Source organism: Palaemon carinicauda, chromosome 1, assembly GCF_036898095.1.
Source record: "Palaemon carinicauda isolate YSFRI2023 chromosome 1, ASM3689809v2, whole genome shotgun sequence".
NCBI classification, from domain to species: domain Eukaryota; kingdom Metazoa; phylum Arthropoda; class Malacostraca; order Decapoda; family Palaemonidae; genus Palaemon; species Palaemon carinicauda.
In genome coordinates, this window is record NC_090725.1 from 155,711,264 (window position 1) to 155,732,232 (window position 20,969).

The window sequence follows — 20,969 nt, forward strand, 5'->3', positions numbered from 1 at the left end:
AGGATCCGGGTCTGAGGAGCAATACAGCGGAAGGCGGTTGTTCTTTGAGGTTGCAAAGAGATCTATCATCGGTTTTCCCCAAAGTTTCCGCAGGTCTAAGCATACCTTCGCATTGAGAGTCCATTCTAACAGCAGCATTTGATGACGGCGACTTAGTCCGTCTGCCAACACGTTTATTTTCCCTTGAACAAAACGAGGGATCAACGTAACCTGAAATTTTTCTGCCAAAAGAAGCAGATCTTTTGCAAGGTTGTAGAGGGTGAAGGAGCGCGTTACCCCTTGTTTCTTGATGTAGGAAAGTGCTATTGAGTTGTCTCCGTGAACTGCTACCACCTGTCCCGTCACGAGATGAGAGAATGCCTGAAGTCCCAGGAACACTGCTAATAGCTCCCTCACGTTGATATGAAGAGAGCTCTGCGTTTCCGACCATTTCCCCGACATTTCGTTCTTCCCCAACAGGGCTCCCCAACCTACGTCGGAGGCGTCTGAAAAGAACTGTAGGGTTGGGTGGAGCGGATGAAGAGAAAGACACTCTACCAGTCTTGGTTTTGAAAACCACCGCGCTAAGTCCTCCTTGATTCCGTCTGGAATCGGGAATATTATCGAGTCCGGTTGAGTCTTTCTGCACCATGAAGCTTTCAGGAAGTATTGCAGGGGCCTCATGTGCAGCCTTCCGAGTTTGACAAACTGTTCCACCGAAGCTAGTGTTCCTAACAGACTGGTCCAATGGTTGGCGGAACAGGACTTGCGGTTCAGGCAATCCTGAACTATTTCCAGACACGACTGGACTCTCTTTGGTGACAGAAAAGCCCGAAAAACTCGAGAGTTCAGAGTCATCCCCAAATAGTGAATGTCCCGAGAAGGAATTAGCCGAGATTTCTCCTCGTTTATAAGAAGGCCTAACGAGTGAGTTAATGAAAGAGTCCTCTTGAGATCCTTCATGCACTGACTTTCCGAAGAGGAGTGGAGAAGCCAGTCGTCTAGGTAGAGTGACACTCTGATGCCTAGGAGGTGTAACCACTTTCCCGGAGGAGACAACACTCGTGTAAATACTTGCGGTGCTGTCGAGAGGCCGAAGCAAAGAGCTCGAAACTGGTAGATGTTGCCCATGAACATGAACCGAAGATATTTCCTGTTGTCCTGATGAATCAGAATGTGGAAATATGCGTCCTGCATATCCAGGGATACCATCCACTCCCTTTGACGAAGGGATTCCAACACTGAACAAGTCGTTTCCACATTGAATTTGGTCTTCTGGACGAACAAATTCAGTGCGCTTACATCCACTACAGGCCTCCAGTCCCCCGATGACTTGGGGACTACGAACAGACGGTTGTAAAACCCAGGGGATGGTCTGTCGCTTATCTCCTCTATGACTGCCTTCCGTACGAGAATCTCTATTTCTCTGGTTAATGCTACAAACTTTTCCAAGCCTGGCGAGTAGGCGGGTAATGTGATGGATAGAGGCGGAGTGTCTTTCAAAGGAATGGAGTAACCGAACCGTAGGACTTGTGCCACCCAGGGCTCTGCCCCTCTGCGACTCCATTCCTTCCAAAAAAAGGCTCAACCTGACCCCTACTGGTGCATGAAGGATTGAAGAATCACTTGGATGATTTTGTGTCGGGTTTGGTTGAGGACTTGGTTGGGTGTCGTAAATTAAATCGAGGCCTGACGAACAGTCTAGACCTACCCCCTCGAAAAGGTTTCTTCTGCAAAGGTGATACCGAGGTGGTAGTCGTGGCAACTACCACCTCAAGGGTTTAATCCGCTTAGAAGACTGTGCAAGCAAGTCATTAGTAGACTTCTTCTCAAGTGCGGAAAGAATCTTGGTCACTATTTCTTCTGAAAACAGATGATCATTGTCAAGAGGAGAAAACAAAAGGGCGGACTTCTGAGACGAAGCGACTCCCTTCGAAAGGAATGAACACCAGAGCTGTCTTTTCTTGAGAGTCCCGAATGCAAAGAGAGAGGACAGTTCATCGCAACCATCCCGAACTGATATGTCGGCACATGACAAAACCCCAAGCCAGTTCGATGCCAGGTCTTCCTGAAGAGTAGAGCAATCCTCTATTTCGTAGCGAGAGCTCCGATCGTCTAGTCCAAGAAACTCATAATTTCAAAACCTTGAAAATATTCTTTACCAAATGGTCTAACTCGGGCGATGTAAAGAATATTTTAGCTGCTGCAAACGCAGATCTCCTATTTGCATTCACCCAGCCAGAGAAGTCTCCCTGAGAGGAGGCAGAGACTCCCATAGAAGGGGCTTCCCGGTTACATAGAACCTATACCACTTAATAAGTTTCGACGGAGGATAGGCGAAAGTTGCTTTCCCAAGATCTCTCTTGACCTTCAACCAATCTTCTTTATCACGAAGCGAATGTTTAGCAGCCTTGGAAAGAATGAGCTTCGGGAGAAGAGGATCGACATTATTCCTTCTCATCAGGAAAATGGAAGAAAGCGACCTGGGAGCGGCTGCTATGAAGTAATTCGGATACATGTCGAGAAGGTAACACTAAAGCTTCGAATAACATGAGAGAGGAATAGTGTCCATTTCTAAGTCCTCGTCATCCAAAGAGATAGGCGATAGAAACAATTCTTGATTCGACTCATTGTTCTTCGTACCTTGTTTATTTTCTTTCATCCAGTTCATCAGTTCTTGCAACTGTCGACGTAAAGGAACTAAATTCTCTTCTTCTAGTGTTGAAGTCGAAGCAACTGGAGTCGTGGATTTCGACACAATCGCCACCGGAGGTGTCGCGCCAGGCAAATTGTCTGTCGCATGGGAAGTCGAAGGACAAGGTTCGACAGTCTGATGAGTCAAAGATCTCGATGAACTCCGAATCTGTCGTTCCGCAACCGAGTCGAAGGCAGCTGTAGCTGTCGTAAGAATACGGGGCGAAGTCCACGTAGCTACGCTACAAGACGGACGAGCGATATCTACCTCTCTGTTCCTTTTCACAGGAGGCGAAGAGAACACCTCTTCAGTCGAACGTCTCTTCAACGGACGTGATACTGAAGAATCACGCCACTTACGTCGTCTAACCGAAGACGAATCACTCGACTTACGACGTCTAACCGGAGTCGAATCACTCGACTCTGTCGATAACTGGTCACAAAATGACACACCTTTCCAATGGTGTTTACTGTAGTCGAATCCTGCTGTCGCACTACAGGATTGACTGAGGAAGCGACTGTCTGTGGGCAAACCCCGACAGTCTCCCTTGGAGCTCCGGTATGTCTTCTCCCCGAGGCGGGGGAGCGGGACAGTGACCTTCGTCTAGGAGAACTATCGGGACAAACAGCCACCCCCTCCGATTGCACTGAACTGACACTTCTCACTACACTAGAAGTCTTTAAGAAACACTTTACAGATAATCCTAACGGCTTTACCGTATTAGCTAAAACTAATTTATTTTCAAATTTAGATTCGAGACTGGCAATGGTGTCAGGAGAAACTCCATGGGAAGTTGGCAAAGGAGATACAGGAACAGGAGGAGGAGGACTCAAGATCGGAGACATAATAAGAGAAGGAGAAGGCATAGGAACAGGTGCTTCGATAGGCTAAACTAGACTTATTTTCAGCTCTAAGAGCCGCCTTCCTCTTCCTATCCTTAATTACTTTCCCCAAGTGAGAAACAAAAAACTTTCCACTGTTGTTCACTCCAATCTTTGCATTCATCACAAGTCAATTCTTTGGAGCACTCGCAACCCCTACACTTAATGCACTTAGTGTGTGAATCATAAATTAATTTAACTAACCTAGTTTTGCACCCTCAGGTACAAAACCTAATTACTGAAGGACTAGAGTCCGCTATGATGGTATGACCACAAAATTGTAGAAAAGAAAATTCAGCTTCAATCCTACAACACGGAGTTTGAATACTTCACCGATATTGAAGAGATAATGCTCCCCAACAAATGAAGAAAAAAGTCTGCACCGACCACCGATGTTCACCAGAAGCCGGCAGAGAACGAATTAATGTTACCTGGACAGTTGTACCTATAGCTCCCTCTACTGGAGGGAGATGACGTCACCTACATCAGCGATGGCGGCGCCACCGCGGTAGTTTAGAATCTATTGTCTGCCGTCGTAGGGAACCTACAGCTATATAACTGTTCGGTAAGACACTGCAATAAAAAGGCAAGATTCATAGCAGTTGAAGACTTGTTGGGGGATGTAGTCATATTGTGCGATAACCAAGGCAAAGGCTTTCAAGTCGGAACTTGCTGCTTCCCCATGCCTCACAACCGAGTGTATCCCAGTCCGTTTTTTAAAGTTATCTAACCAGCCACGAATGGCTTTAAAGGTTTCCGCTGGTTTCGAAGACTCCCCTCTCTCGGATGCTTGCTTCCCTTTCAAGTCATCGTAGATTCTGCTGGCCTTTTCACAGATGATAGTCTTGGTCAAGCTATCTCCTGCCAACTGTTTCTCCTTTATCCATATTAAATTGTTTTTTTTTTATAATAAAATAAATTTTTGAATATACTTACCCGCTGGTTATATAAGAATGGCTAACATCCCTGACGCTCGGCAGGAAATTCAAAATCTCGCGCGGCTATCGCAGATATTCCAGGTGTACACTAGTGCCCTCGCGGTACTACAGGTAGAACTATACCCAACTTCTTCAGATTTTCCATGCCCCATGGTCTCTAAAGGGGAGGAGGGTGGGTTTTTAACTTATATAACCAGCGGGTAAGTATATTCAAAAATTTATTTTATTATGAAAATAACATTTCTAAATATAAAACTTACCCGCTGGTTATGTAAGAATGGCTGATTGACACCCTTGGTGGTAGGTCACAGACAGCTACATAATTGGAAATTCACTTAAGCATTACACAAACCACTTAAGAGATTCTCACCTGATAAGGAAGCTTACAGCAATGCTCTGCCTCATTTTGTCTGCTATCCTTAGAAGATCCAGCGGTCCACTCAGGGAGCTGATGACCTCTAGGAGCTGTCAAACGGTTCAATAACCTATAACATGACAGGACCTCAACTAATACCCTTGTTCTGGGCACTCTCTAGGAACAAAATGACCACCTGACTGAATCAAAGATTGCGGAAGATTGTCGACCAATCTTAACGTACAATCATAAAAACATACATAGCAGTTCCAAGAGAAGAACAGAGGTACTAGGAATCTAGGGAAATGTAGTGGTGAATGTCTCACCTACTACTGCACTCATTGTTACGAGTGATCCCAAAACGTAGACGTCCTCATAAAGACAGGATACGGTCTAAGAAATGCAAGGCGAATACAGGAATACCCCTTCACAAGGCTGTATACGCGATGCTTTGCAGAGAACAGATTAGTTTAAAAGTTACAGAAGCTCCTATAGCTCAAACTTCATGAGTCTTTACTCTTTCGACATGTTACGATCTGTCACACAACAGCATGAAAGAACTCTTGTAATTGAAGTCTATACTAGATGTTAGAGGGTTTTAGACATAGATAGCGCAGGCTTCTTGACCGTGCACCAAAGAGTCATGAATAGACTCTTAACCTCTTTGGTCCTGTCCTGATAAAACTCCATCGTTTTAACTGGGTAAAATACTCTTCACAGCCCTTCACAAACCAAATTCGAGAGGATGAAGATCCCGAAATATTTCGCCCATGGATGAGAAGGACGTTTGTTAATGATCAAGAATCCAGGTTGCAAGGTGCCTATGGCTTAACCATTGTGAAGTCTATGTTCTTGCTAAAAGATTGAACTTCACTGGCTCTCAACTACAGTAGACTTTACTTAGAAAGTCTCCCAAAGTTAGGCCTTGAAAAGAAACCAAGTGTAGAGGCTCGGATCTGTCACTACCGCGAAATTCCAGAAACGACCCCTAAATTTTAGGCTGGCGCATCTTGCTGACCCTTCCCAGTCATCTCAAATGATCTGAGAAGATCTATAAGGTCTTTATTTGATAGATGCAATCTTCTGCGTCTGCAGACTGCTGTCCGCATACTCCTGTAACCCTTGATGGTCGAGGAGGAAAAAATGTGTTTTCTTCCAAGGTCTAAGAAGAAACAGGCCGCTTGTCTTAGAGTTACCAAATGAAGAGCCCTTTAGCTCTACACTACTCCATAAAACACCCTATTTGGGTTGTAAAACCTTGAGGCAAAGATCCCTTGTACAAGCGATAGCCTGAGCTGTCTCCTTCGAACAACCTCTTGATCATATGGGTTTTCCAAAATACTGGAGGCAGCTAGACCTAAAGCTTGATGGTTTAAAATAAAGCGTTCGTGATCCTGACACAGGAAAAAACGGACTGATGACATGCTTCCAGCAAACACCCAGCATGATCCCAGCATGGGTCCAGTATGGTTTCAGCCTCCTGTATATGCTCAACATGTCGTGAGAGAGACAAGATCTAGACCTCCTCCCAACACGCATCCATATCAGTCGCAAGAAACCGATACTGAAGCTAGGCTTGCTGAAAAGAAGCAACAACAACATGAACCTCATGCTGTGAAGTTAAGACCTGATCGTGTGTACCAACAAATGTTCAACACACTTAAAGTCAAAGTTTGACGCAAGAAAGCGTTAGTTGTAAGGCGAGAGCGACGCGAAAAGACAACAGTCTGTCCATACTGCTGTGAGCCAAAGACTAGACTGTATACGTCTAATATGCGACCATAATGTCACATGTGCTTGCATCCCCGTAAGGTGCTAGCGTGCCGTATGCGTTCACCTTGTTGAGTGGATACAGCAATCTGTGTACGTCTCGCCTGCTGTAAATCTACAGCGTGCTGCAAGTAGGCAACAATATCGTGTCCGGTCAGTGGCACAAAGGAGCAACTGTTAGTCTATCATGATGCGGAAAAACCTGACTGACCTTATCCAGTATATGTCCAGGCTGGCACATGCATCTAGATTGCTTAGGATTTCAGGTTGACATGTTTGTCGAGAGATGCTCGCGTGTAGCATGCGTCCGCATGGAGTGGAGACGTGTATCCGGCAGATCGTGAGGATGGGACAACTAGTTGAAAGGATCAACTTTGACTGTCAGCGTCTGTGACCGCGTGCACGTCTGTGCCATTACAAGCGTATGCTCTAACACCTCCCGCAACAAGAGCCTATCTTTGCGAGGAGACGTTGCTGAGCATCGGAGAACTACGCTGTCTGATACTAAGGGAAAACCATCCCTTTGATCTATGGTAGTCCTTACTCTTTTAGGAGAAAACATTTTTCCCCCCCCCAAGAATCGTAAACGCTAAAAAGAGATGAAATTGATCTCTTTTAGCTCAGACCAACCCTACACTCGTGGGCCAGCTTGTGCGCCAACTCAAGCGTGAGCGAAGGCTAAGAGAGATCATCAACCGCAGCCCCGTGAGCGACCTGGGAGAGTCCCTATGACATTTCCAGCGCGCCTTGTGCGTGACCTGAACGTATCCCAAGCTATGAGATACCGTCAACAGTAGTCGCTCGACCCCAGAAGAAATTGCTAAACATTTCCTCAAACTAAGGGCGGAGAAGAAGTGTGAACAGAAGCAAACTGAGCACCTCTTCTCTCACAGAATTATGTGTCTTACCCGATTTTGGCGCTGACACGTCGCCTTTTTTCGACAGAAAAAAATTCCGGCAAACATCAGTAACTGAGGGATAAGTTACTAGAAAACATACAACTCCTGAAAGGTCTCGGACCTATTGATTGTTGACGACCAAGTCTAGGTTTTGCGTCCTTCTAAGAGGACAAACTCTTTCTTCCCTGAATGTGCTTCAGATTCCAGAGGAAGAGCCAGGATTATATGTGATTCGTCTGACTTCCGCTCCTCTCGTGGAAGAAAAAACATACTCGATTGCTTCTCATTTGACTTGCTGTGAGGGTAAGTTCTGTTCGCGTGCCTACATGACGATTAACTTCCTAGTCTAGTAGACAGGAAGAACGTAGAACGTCATCCGATTGAAGCTGTGCTCTGATTATATAGAAGACGTATGGACCAAGGGTCCGCTCCCTTCTTTTCCCAGGCCCGCCAGAAGTTGTTTAGCCTGGCTCCCACTGCTGCTTGAAGGGGAGAGCAGTCAGACCCTGCCTCGACTGGGCTCGACTCCTCTTTTCCTCTGCTTCCTTGGCTCTTGTTTGAAAGTACTTCTCCCTGTAGGTTTACCTCGAAAGGGCTGAGCAGAATGAGAATATGATGTCCCCTCCTTAGTTCTACGAGAAGAGAAGGACATAGGCAAAACCTTACTGGCTGTTTTAGTAACCAAATCCTGAGTAGCCTTCTGAGTCAAATTTGCTGCCACTTCCTTAACTAAATCCTGCGGAAAAAGAGCCGAACATGGGCGCAAAAAGCAACTCCGATCTCTGACATGGAGTGACGCCCGCAGAGAGGGAGGAACACAAAGTAGCTCTTTTCTTTATAACCCCTGCAGTAAACAAAGCAGCCAGCTCGTTAGAACCATCCCTGACTGCCCTGTCCATACAAGACATAAGTTGGATAAGACTACTGTACTTGTGTCCGTGTCCTTCATCTCGGTTACTCTTCTGCTTAAGGCTCCCAGTGACCAGTCAAGTAAATTAAATACCTCAAACGCTCTGAACAATCCTTTCAAGAGATGGTTAAACTTCGACATTGACCACCACACTCTAGTCTTTCTCATGACTAGCAGACGGGAAGAGTCCACCAGGTTTGAGAAGTCTCCCTGCGCAGACGCCGGAACTCCCAAACCCAAGACCTCCTCGGTCTCATACCAAACGTTCGACTTAGAAGCTAACTTGGCTGGTGGAAAAGCGAAGCATGTATTGCCCAGAGCTTTTCTTGAATCCATCCATGCTCCCATTAATTTCAATGTTCTCTTAGAAGAGCGGGAAAGCACCATTTTTGTATAAAAGGAAGTCTTCGCTGCCTTGCCTAAGATAAACTCAGAAGGAGATCGCTGAGCAACTGGTGTAAAATAGTCTGGAAATAATTCCGAGAAGACTAGCATTAGGTTCTTGAAGTCCACCGAATGTTGAGGTGGTTTCTCCTCCTCTCCCTCCGAGATATCCTCCAATTGTTCCTCGTGAGAGAGAACCTCATCCGAATCTTCTTCTAACAAATCAGAGATTGGAGCTGTGCAGGCGCATCAGTGGCGACATGGGCGCGCTTGCGTTGGTCCATATCCACATCCAATTGACAGCCACTCGCCTTGCGTTTGCTGTCACGATTAATTTTATAATAGGATGAATCTAGCTGGCGCTGGCGCTCTGCCGCGTCCTGGCGCGTCGCGCTCACGCGATGCTCGCGCTACCGCTCCGCGGCGTCCTGGCGCATTGCGCTCACGCGCTGCTCATGCTACCGCTCTGCGGCGTCCTGCCGCGTCGTGCTGGCGCTCTGCCCATTCATGACTCGACTGGCGTGGGTCGTCACGCTGGCGCTTGGCGCCTGCCTGGTGCTGCCGCCAATGCTCAGCGCCTTCATCAATTAACTTCTCAGCCTCGTCACGCTTCCGCTCAGGCTCCGTTTGCGCCTCGCGCCTGCTCTCATCCTGCCGCTTCACGGCTCGCTCCGCCATTCGGCGAACGTCATCACGCTTAGACTGACGATCGGCTGTATGCTTTTTTAATAGCTGCTGAGAAACAGAGCTCTGCCGAGACAAATCTACCTCAACCTGCTGCTGAACAGTGAAACTGGGAGTCCGCCTGTGCGATATCACGTCAGTCTCCGAGACAACAGGTCGCCTGTGCGACAACGGGTCTACCACCGAAGACTAACGCCCAGCCTCACTGCCAACAGCCGGTCGATAAGAATGCCTCATCGACGAGAGTTGTTGTTTGAAACGTAAATACGCAGAACGAATCTAATTTTGTTTTCAGCTTAGCGCCTGAAAAGCGCGTATAATATTTGACAACACTAATACCTCGCTTTATCTATAACAAGGGTGAGCATGCTGGGGAATGACAGAAAAAGCTCAAGAGGACCTCTGTTCGGGTCTTAAAAGACTGTAGCGCTTGGCTACCCTCTCGATTCCTTTAGTCCAGGGGTTCTCAACCTTCTCGGCCCATGCACCCCTTCCACCATTTGCAATGATGTCATTTCCCCCCCCACCCCACTTCCCATCTTTTCCAAAGGTTGTCTCAAAAATTGCATTGCATATAATATGCAAATATCACTAAAAATCCTTTTATTTTCTTTTTTTCAAACTGAATTATACATTTACAGCTTTACATGGATTATTTGTGTAATGGAATATTACAAATAATATGCAAATTGAAAATATCGATGGATATATAAAACTTGAATGAAAGTAAAATAGTTTTTTTTTAATTTATAAGAACTACTTAACAGGCCAAACTGAAGCTGATGCAATTATCTTTATTCAGAAGATTACATTTCATCGATTGACGAAACCTGTGATTTTTTTTTTTTTTTTTTTTAGCCAATTCTGGGATACCCGGATGAGTGCTTGAAAGGCCACAACGCAGGTAATTTTCTTCCTCTAATCTACTGCGATGCTTCGTTTTAATTTGTAACAGAGTTGAAAAGCCTGACTCACAAAGATATGTCGATACATACGGAAGCAATACATGGATAGCCATTTCTGCCACTTTTGGGTAGGAATCGCACATCAGAGGCCAAAATTCTGTTATTGATTTCTCATCGAACATATCTCTTACATACAAATAACTTTTTAACTCCAAAAACTCATCTTAACAATCATGAGGAACTTTTTCTACCGACAGTTTGAATGGAATTCTGACTAAATCCAACTAATCACTAAGTTCGTGAAAATATCGTCTGAATTCATTTTCCAGTGCTGTCAAATGCTACAAAATCTAATTTTTTGCAAATTGTGGAAGTACCTTGTCTTCAACACAAACATCAAGAATGGATGGCAGTTTCTCAAACATGGCTACATTTTCTGCATTTACCCTTTTCTTCTAATTTTCATGCTTGCTCATGAAAGCTTCCAAGGCATCTACGAATTCTATAATGTCTGTATTCCTTCCTTGCATCTGAAGATTCAGTTTCTTCAGTTGCTCAATTATATCAACCAAATAGGCAAGACGCATGATCCATTCCTCATCACACAGCCAGGCAGGAAATTCTGTTTTACCTTGCACTTCAAAAAAACAATTTGAGCTCATCTCTTTATATGAAATACTTGCTCAGTTACATTTCCTCTTGAACGCCAACGAACATTTGTGTGAAAAAGAAGCGAATGATGGGTTGCATCCATATCAGTACATAACTGCTTGAAAAGTCTTGAGTTGAGAGCCCCTCCTTTGACAAAATTTACAATTTTAATTGTTTGATCCAAAACCTAATCTAGCGGAGCAGGAAGTGCTTTTGAGGCTAGTGTCTGACGATGGCTCATACAATAAATGCCTTTCACTTTTGGAGCTCGCTTTTTCACACATACTTAGAATTCTGATTTTGTCCTTAACATAGCTGGTGCTCCTACAACACCCACTGATATTATACCACGAAAGATTTTCTGATTCAAAAAAAGATGAAACCTTCTCCAAAATACCAGAGGCCTTGGTAGAACAAAAGAGAACTCCTCTTTAAATGAACTTGAGTGAACATACCTTGCAAACAGCATCAACTGGGAACATGAGGCCACATCAGTTGATTCATCAAGTTTAATTGAAAATAAGCTAAATGCTAAAGACTTTATCTCCTGCACAACTTGATCCTTGATATTAGCTTCTCAGTTATTTATAGTCCAGGAGTTCCCAACCTTGGAGTTGCCAAGTAATTTTCTTGGGACCTACTTAATTCCCTAGCCATCTGTCTCTTCCTCAGTACCTTTTCCAATCCTAGGATTAATTTGGGTGGTCACTTGTATATTACTGTCTAATCCATTTTTCCTGGGCCACGTGACAGGCCAGTTACGCCAAAGCCTATAATTGCTCTCCTCGACCATAAACTTACTTCTGTCGCAATTCACCCCCTGAAAGCCCAAAATTCACCCCTGGGGGTGAATTTCACCCCCATTGAGAACCTCTGCTTTAGTCGTTCGACTTCCCCCTTCCAGGAGCTTGACAGGTCTAAGACTAGGATAACGACAGGTCCCAACAGAAACACTCTCCACTGAATAAAATTCACTGCGTAATTTAACAATAAAAATTTGCATTTCATTCTTTGTTAAAAAGAAAGTTTCACAATCATTTGAAAACCAAAGTACAGGTATTGCTCGACTTACGACCTATGCGACATACAACTATTCGACTTTACAACCATTTTTTCAGGGTGATGACGTCACGAGTTTATCGGAAATAGGACGAATATTTCCTTGAAAATAATCTATTTTCTTGTATACATATAAACTGATTTATCTTGGTAAATTATTATTTTTTTTATTGTTAATATTCAGTATCTATTTTCAGTTAAAAATACGTTAAGTAAAGTCTTAATATCTGTCGAGTTCATATTGTCTGGTGACGTCACATCACCGGCGGAAAGCGTCCAGGCAATACAGTGATTTCCTTCCAATAGGCTAACGATTAATATTAGTATTTCCATTATTGAAAAATTAAATAACGATGCAAAGTATTTTGAGGGTCTGTATCGGTTGTCATGAGTACTACGTTGCGTAAATTTGACTGTACGCTACTTTTTTAATCTCTGATAATGGATCGATGTTTATCTAAAGAAAATATACTAATAGGGCCAATATTTTCTTGAAAATAATATATTTCCTTTTGCATTATAAAAATAAAATACTTTTGTTTGTTAATTTAGTATTTTCTTTTCATTTCTTGCAAAAAACAAAGAAAATGAATTTACATATTTTGCAAGTCATTCTTCGTAGAGTTTACTGTACGTCACGTGTCTTGTGACATCATGTATCTGGCGGAAGCGCGCTGACAAACCGAATGATTTCCTTTCATTGTTACCGAGTAATCTTATTACAGCATTCCCATCATCAAAACACCCAGTAACGATATCAAGTGTTTTAGTGGTCTGTATCATTAGTTATAAGATTAATACAACTTACCGTAAATTTAAGAAGAAAAGTCTGATGACGTCCTATTTCTGGCGAAAGGCGAGAGGCAAATCAAGTGATTTCCTTCCGATGAGTTACTATTCCCGTAATCGAAACGGAGAATAATGATTTATAGAATTTTTTAATAATTTTCAAAAAAAATTATGAAGATACAACTGAATTAAAAACAAAATACAGAGAGAGAGAGAGAGAGAGAGAGAGAGAGAGAGAGAGAGAGAGAGAGAGAGAGAGAGAGAGAGAGAGAGAGAGAGAGAGAGCGTATTCCTTTTATAAATAATAATAAGGTCTATAAACAAACTGTATGGAAAATGTGATACCCTATAACATATTGGCGCTGATGTAATATGCATTATGAAGAAATTTCGAATATCTAGAAAATTATATAAATCAGTGTTATTTGCACTATATATATGTGCTCATAATAGTAATACGGCAGCGTGACCTGGAAATCAGCTGATGCCAACCGAAAGTAAATCAAAAGTATTTGTTGATTATTGATATGCTCAAGAAATTGAAAAATAAAATATAAACGTGCTTTAATAAACCACAATTAAACACAGTAATGTCTAATGAAATATAAAGGCTTAATATTGAACTAGAATACTGTATGAAGCTTTAAAAATTAACTACCCGTATGCGATTGCGAGAGCGAGCACACACACACACACACCCAGAAAGAGCTACAACGATTTCGCATTATACCTAATGATTAGACGAACTGTATGGAAACTGATTTCCTGTAACATATTGGCGTTGATGTAATATTCATCATGAAGATATTTCTAATAAGTTAAGAAATGATAAAAAAATATGCCAGACGTATGTACGCCATATTTTGATACGGTACGTAGCGGCACTTTCAGATCAGCTGATCATAACCAAAAGTAAACAAAATTTTCAGCACTCGATTGTAAAATGCTTCCAAAATTGATAAATAGAATACAAAAATGCATTTATAGAGCATATGATATCCTATGAAACAAGAAAATGGAATAATGATAGACAGTAAGAAAATATTGACAAAATATGATCCAGATGATTGCCGAATCATAACGTATCAAAATAAATCTACGGAAACTTCACTTTTCTAGTTCGACATACGGCGAACTCGACTTACGACTCATCTCTCGGTCCCTATCTCGGTCGTAAGTCGGCGACTACCTGTATACGTTCTCCGAAACGAAATGAACTCTTAAAGAGAGACCTATAATTCTCTCAATCGTTCGAATGGGAATGAAAATCACTGAATCCCTTATAAATGCAGCGAAAATTTAAATATCAAATATTACCTTAATAGATATATTTATAAAATAAAATAAACCCTTAAATTAAGGAATTCCAATAAGAGATGTATCATCACTCGTATTCATTCGAACATTTACACTTAAAATACGAACAATCTTAGTATTCCAATAAGGAAACAACGATACATAGAATCGTGCGCTACATCGATTCGTATAAACATTAAGTGAAATTTAACTTCCTTTAATCTCTGACTAAGGAAAAATACTGACAGGACCAATTAATTTCAAAATAAAATGTTCCTTTTATATAGTACAACTAAAAAACTTGAGAAGCAAGAAGAATGTACTATTCATAAAATCTCTACTAAATATTGTAATATTGAAACAATACTGACAACTGCGTAACAACTGAACGCTAGTTAATCTTTGCAAACAGATCGAAGATTACCTCAAGAAAAAATATTAAAGGATAAAATTTTCTTAGATTAATAATCCTTTAATTAAATTTATAACTTAATATTTCAAAAGAAAGTATCCACTTATAATTCTTTGTAAAAAGCAAGTTGGACTTATAGCCTACGACATAAGGCTGTGACGTCATCAATGGACGAGATGTTTACCTCTCGCCCTATGCTTTCGTGAGGTTTAAAATAGGTCGAAAAACCTTTTAATCTTACCTTTTAAGTTATAAATACGTGATCACAGTTCAAATAAAACAAAAAAAGCGAAAGCCCAAACTCAAAAAACGTTAATACATCACCAAATAACGTCCAAACAGAGTGAAAAGCGAGAGAGAATTTCCAATAGAACCAGCCGCCATGGCGGCAGGGAAAAATCTGAAGTAGTTGGGTATAGTTCTACCTGTAGTACCGCGAAGGCACTAGTGACACCTGGCATATTTACGATAGCCGCGCGAGATTTTTAATTTCCTGCTGAGCGTCAGGGACGTTAGCCATTCTTATATAACCAGCGGGTAAGTTATATATTTAAAAAGAAGCCTCTCCATTTTGTCATGGATATCACTGCGCAGCTTGAAAAGGATGGTTACTCCTTTGGAAGGCTTGGTGCTCTTTATAGCATCCTTCTGCTTGAGGATGGTAAGTATTGTTGATGTACTCCTCTAATATTGGCGAGCCAGCTCAGTCACTTTTTCACCACTCTCAGGTTTTTCGATTATTTCAAGCTTGATCTCGATTGTCATAACATTTTTCTTTTCACTACCCTTGTTTGCACTCGCTTGCTTTGGACCCACTGCTGATTCACTTAATTCTGCACTATTTAACGCAAAAAAAACGTAAACAAGGCAAACACTACGGCCGATGTTCGGCGATAACTTTACGCGACGGAGATCCGACGGGAAAGATTGGGCGATGCTGTCCTGGTGAGAAGCCTCTCGCACACTCAGCCACCTGGGGGCCGCATAGGGAACCGCCTCGTATTTCAAATTTTTCTCGTATCTCAGGACAAAAATTTGCTCGAAACTTTCCTCGTATCTCAAATTTCATATGTTGGGACACTTTTATCTCAAGGTATTACTGTAATCTGCTCAGAAGGGCCAGGGGCAAAGCTATGCCCATGACATCGTGGGTCAACGTGTTGGATGAGGATTTGGATTCAGAGCATAATTGATGACTGTGAATCCAGCAGAGATGATGTTTTGGTGATCCTCCTCTTGTCTCTCCCAGTGCTGACGACAAGCAAAGGCATCCGGGTGGGCTGTTGCTGTTCTTTTGAGTTATCAACACATAATCCAAAGGGTGATTGTAACGAGACCCCGAAGGGTCTAGGAGAACCAGCAGGTTCAAAGATCTAAAGATAACACCTCTGCAGGGGAAGTTTGTTCTCCCGAAGGAGAACGTCGCTTAAGATAAGGCTCTTGCCCCATCCGTGGAGGAGAACCATTAGCGTAAGGGGGGACCACCGATGCCCAGAGGCGGACTTCTTTCGAGAACGAGAGACTCGTTCCCCGAAGGGAAAACCTGCTTTGGATAAAGCTCTGCCACTGCCCCTGGTGGATTAGCAAACTCCAACAAGTTATCTCTCACAAACGAGAGGAAAGTTCTCATGAAGGAGATCGCCTAAGACAAGCTTTCTCCCAGCTTTAGGGAAAAAAAGCGCAGGCATAATAATGTGTCTCTCGCGAACAAGAGAGAAGTCCTCTGGAGGACATCGCCTAAGACAAGCTTTCTCCCAGCTCTATGGGGAAAAAAAGAGTAGGCGTAATAATATCTCTCTCGCAAACAAGAGAGAAGTCCTCCCGAAGGAGGACATCGCCTAAGACAAGCTTTCTCCCAGCTCTATGGGAAAAAAGCGTAGGCGTAACAATCTCTCTTGCGAACGAGAGAGAGAAGTTCTCCTCGAAGGAGGAACAAGCCTTAGACTTGCTTTTCCCCAGTTCAAGGGGAAGAAGCAGTCTTCGGCGACGAGATAGCAGAAGCAAAACTTGTCGAGCTGTCCGCAATTCTTCCCGAAAAGAGAAAGGTTGCTGAACGGCTGAAGTGGGGGAAGCTCTCCCTCGGAAGGGGGAGCAACCCAACTACGGGGAAGGTTAACACTCCCTCGTAAGGGAAGGTTCTCCAACCCGTGGAGGCGAACATCCTGGCAGCAAACTCTGCTTCCCATCAACAAGCCTTGTTCAAGTTGAAGGTTGACAATAATTGCTACCTTATAACGTGGGCAGCTCACGAGCTACCACGTGAAGTGCAGGATAATGAACAGGGCGGCCTTAGTCATCGGCCTTGTGTTCTACGTCGCTGCTATCTGTAGAAAAGAAAATAAAAGTTGTGATTGATTACAATTCATACTCCGCTGCACAACATGAACTATTCAGGGAATAAGTCACCTTCCTTGTAAGATAATTCCTCGAAAGGGAGCTGAACTGTTATAAACTTTAACTCAAGTATTGAAACAAACACATGGGAGTATTGAGAACCTGCTGACCATCAACGCAGGGGAGGGCGGCAAGGTAGGGGAGTAGTATCAACACAATGACAACTCCCTTACGGCGGAGGCCGCTGGATATGTTGTCAACGGTAATTAAAGTTACAAGTATCTAACACACACAAGAGAAAAAAATGACAAAAACAATCAAGGCAAGTCTTTGCGGGAGAGAACGGCAGCATGTCTGTCCTCTACCGAGCCAAAAAGTAAAGTGGTTACTCAACAAGCAGATGGGGAGCGGGGTAACCAGTCTACCCCACCCCCCACCCGCTAACTACCGGATAGGGTAGTTATCCCTCACTAAAATTATCATGGCTCGTCTTTCAGCTACGCCGAAAGTATACCCCTATAAATAGCGGAGGGTTTGTATCTACCCTGGAACAAAGGGTAGGTTGGTATTCATTCCAATTAAGGAACAAACTTATCTTTTGCTAGAGGCAATAAATAAAATTGATCACACCAAAGAATAATCAATAAAAATTAAACAAAGCTAAAAACTTACCAAAACATTTGAGTAATCTAAGAAGTAGCACTTGAATTTTTTTTACTTGGATTGGTGATAACTTCTTCAATTTTAACACCAGCACAGCAACCTGACTCTTTACCCCACTTCTTGCAACAATCCTTCAAAGCTTGAATCTCAGCTTCACATGCTACTTCCTGATATCGGTTTCCTAGAGAAGGAAAAAAAATCATGTAAGGGAATCAATTTCAATTATTGAATTACAAATTACACTACTTGTAAGGAAAAGGGTGAAATTACTACTACCGTATTAACATACTCACTACTTTTCAATTAAATTACTGTATTTCTTCACCAGTGTGTCAGCTAACCATAAAAATTTTTTTACGTAATCTGTACATTTTAACTATACAACCTGAGTCCTTTATTAAGGGTATGCCTTCAATGAGGCTAGAACAACTATTAAAAATCTAGCAAGGTAGTTATACCTACTGAAGGGTGGTGGGTGACCCCTGCCAACCCTTCTGTCAGCTAGGCATTCACTTTTGACTTAAGGCCTGGGACTTGCTGGGTGGTTGAGGTCGGGAGCATAAATTGAAAGGTATTCAGGTTTGCATAGTTGGGAAAAATACAAATTACTTTTAAAATTTGCAAATTGTTCCTAGTCTAATACAAACCATTTGTCTTCTAATAGGAGACTCATCCTTAGGAAGGATGAAGCTCTGATGAACCCAAATCTGGCAAATTTAACATTCTCAGGTTATGCCCATTCAAAGTACAGTGGAACCTCTACATACGATTGTCATTACATAGAAATTTTCCAACATCCGAAATAAAATTCGATCAAATTTTCATCTCGACACCCGAAGTCTTGCTCCAACATCCAACGTAGATCATACTCGTAGAATTTTCTCAAAGCGTCGATCATAGTTTCTTGTTTATGCCAGTAGACGGCAGCACGTCGAAGGGACGCCAATCGACCGTCGCCTTGATCAGTCCTCTCATCGCGTGCGCATCGTGTGGTTGTTCTCTATTTGCTCCATTATTAACAGTGCTTTTTATCTTCCTTTTTCGCGTTTTGTTTTTGGGTTTTATGTATAATCATGGGTCCTAAAAAGCTTAGTTTCGGTTCAGGAAGTAGTAGTGGTGAGAAAAGGAAGAAGTCAATGCTTTCATTAGAACTAAAATGATATTTTCAATTTAAAATAAATTTTTGAATATACTTACTTGGTGGATATACATATAGCTAAAGTCTCCGACGATCAGCAGATTCAAAACTCGCGGGCAATCACCATGCTGGTTGGCTGGGTGTGCACTAGCGCCAACTGTCGGCAGGATACTAAACATATTCCGATAAGCTCCAGTTCTTCTCGGCCCGTAGGGTCTCTAGAGGGGCGGAAGGGAGGGTATTTAATTATATATATCCACCGGGTAAGTATATTCAAAAATTTATTTTAAATTGAAAATATCTTTTTTGAATATCTAACTTAGCCGGTGGATATATATATGACAAACTTATAACAGAGTTTGTATTTTTCCTAACATAAAAACCCTCATTCTTTACTATTGGAGATATTCTAGCGCGAGCTGGAAAATACGGCAGAAAAACCTTAACAAGGTCGTTAACGACCGGACAGGTAATTACCCACCTTTAATCGGATTCTAGTTAGGACTATCCTAGGGGGGCAGTGATGGAGGGAAGATTTGTGTAAAGAATTCGGGTTTGTATGTTAGGAAAAATACAAACTCTGTTATAAGTTTGTCCTTTGTTCCTACACTAAATACAAACCCTCATTCTTTACTATAGGAGACTTAGTCTTGAGGCCAGGGTGGCCAAGGAGTTCCCTATCTTTAGGGAAGATAGTCCTCAGACTAGACTCTTTTGAAGCAACAATCTTCCGTATCTTCTTTCTTTGTAGATCCCCAGAATCTCAGTACTACTGAAGGTTTGCAACTTCATGGAAACAAATATTTCAGGATGAAGTGGGTCAGGAACATTCGACTCGGACCCCTTCAAACTTAGGATTCCCCCGACCTTGCCAAGGGGAAACCTCGTGACCACGAATATAACCTATACTCTGTGAGAGGAATCAGATGAGTATCATACCTTATTTCCATTGGCGAGTCCAGCTGAAACTGGATACAGGCTGGGATCCCCAGATGTGGGGGAGAAGGAGACGAAGAAGATCGATGGATGTCCTTCTTAAAACCTAGTGTAACCCAGAATCCTCAACCAATGGTTACTGTCCCCTGAAAGGGCGTAAAGTAGTAACAGCATCTGTTGACCTGTCACAATAGGCCCTATAAGCAGGGTGTCTAGAGACCTATGTGTCACGTCGCTCAAATAGTGAGCAGTGAATGTAGATTGGCGTTTCCAGACCCCAACACTTAAGACTTGGGAGACTGAGAAAAAACTCTTAAACGCCAGAGAGGCAGCCACTCCCCTAACTTGATGGGCTCTGGGTTGTGCTGCCTCTGGGTCTCCGTGAAAATTCCTCGCAATAACTTTCTTAAATCAGAAAGAGATGGTGTTGCGAGAGATTCTCTTCTTTACCCTGTTGGTACAAGGAAGAGATGGCGGAGACGTGGTCTGATAAAGCCTGGTGCGCCTCAGATATTTCTTTGACGCCCTGACTGGGCATAGTAACGACTGGACTGTATCCTGTGTTACCTATTGAGAGTGGAAATTCTCGAAATCTCCCATCGGTAAATGAAGGATTATGAGTCTATCCACCAAGCCCGGTACGAAGTTGCGAGACACTCCCCCCCCCCCATCTCTTAGAATGGGTGACGTAAGACAGACCATGTAGCTCCCTGACCCTTTTAGCGGAGGACAGAAGTATGAGGAAGACGGTCTTAAGGTTCAGAGAGTAGTCTGAGCCCTAATAGGCACATAGGGCAGACCCTTCAGCGAACATAAGACACATCTCAAGGAGATGGTCTAATCGCAAGTGGGGGCAAGATCACTCCAACACTGAAACAACCAAGGTGATGTCTACTAAGGCGGAGAAGTCAACCCCTTCTCCGTCTACAGATGAGGCTCGAGGCTGCGCGATAGCCCTAAATCGCTGAGACTGAGAGAAGCTTTCCTTACTGAGGTACAAAAGGAAGTCTGGGAAATACTGATCCTTCCTTTTGAGGATCCAATTGCTTCACATTATCGCTGTTGTAGCGGTTAAGAAGTCCATTGTCTTAGCCCCAGCAGTTAGAACTTCTTGTAGGGTCTGCCTAAAGTTCTGGTTTGACAAGTCCTCGTGGCTCGCAAGGTAGCCGACTGTATCAGACCACATGTCAAGCCAGAAGGGACATTGAAGTCGCTTCCCTTGCCGAGGCTTCTGTGACTGAGAAGAGCCTGGAAGAGTTGAGTGTCTCTTCGAGGATTAGTCTGGCGTGAG

General features: G+C 43.0%; 1 long non-coding RNA gene across 1 annotated transcript in view; it reads right to left on the reverse strand.

Annotated features, from left to right (window-relative positions):
• LOC137652489 (uncharacterized) overlaps positions 1 to 20,969 on the reverse strand; it is a 106,158-nt gene that overhangs the window by 67,094 nt on the left and 18,095 nt on the right. The window contains exon 2 of the long non-coding RNA XR_011046324.1: positions 17,614 to 17,785. This is a non-coding gene — a long non-coding RNA (uncharacterized lncRNA). The remainder of the gene's footprint in view (positions 1 to 17,613; positions 17,786 to 20,969) is intronic.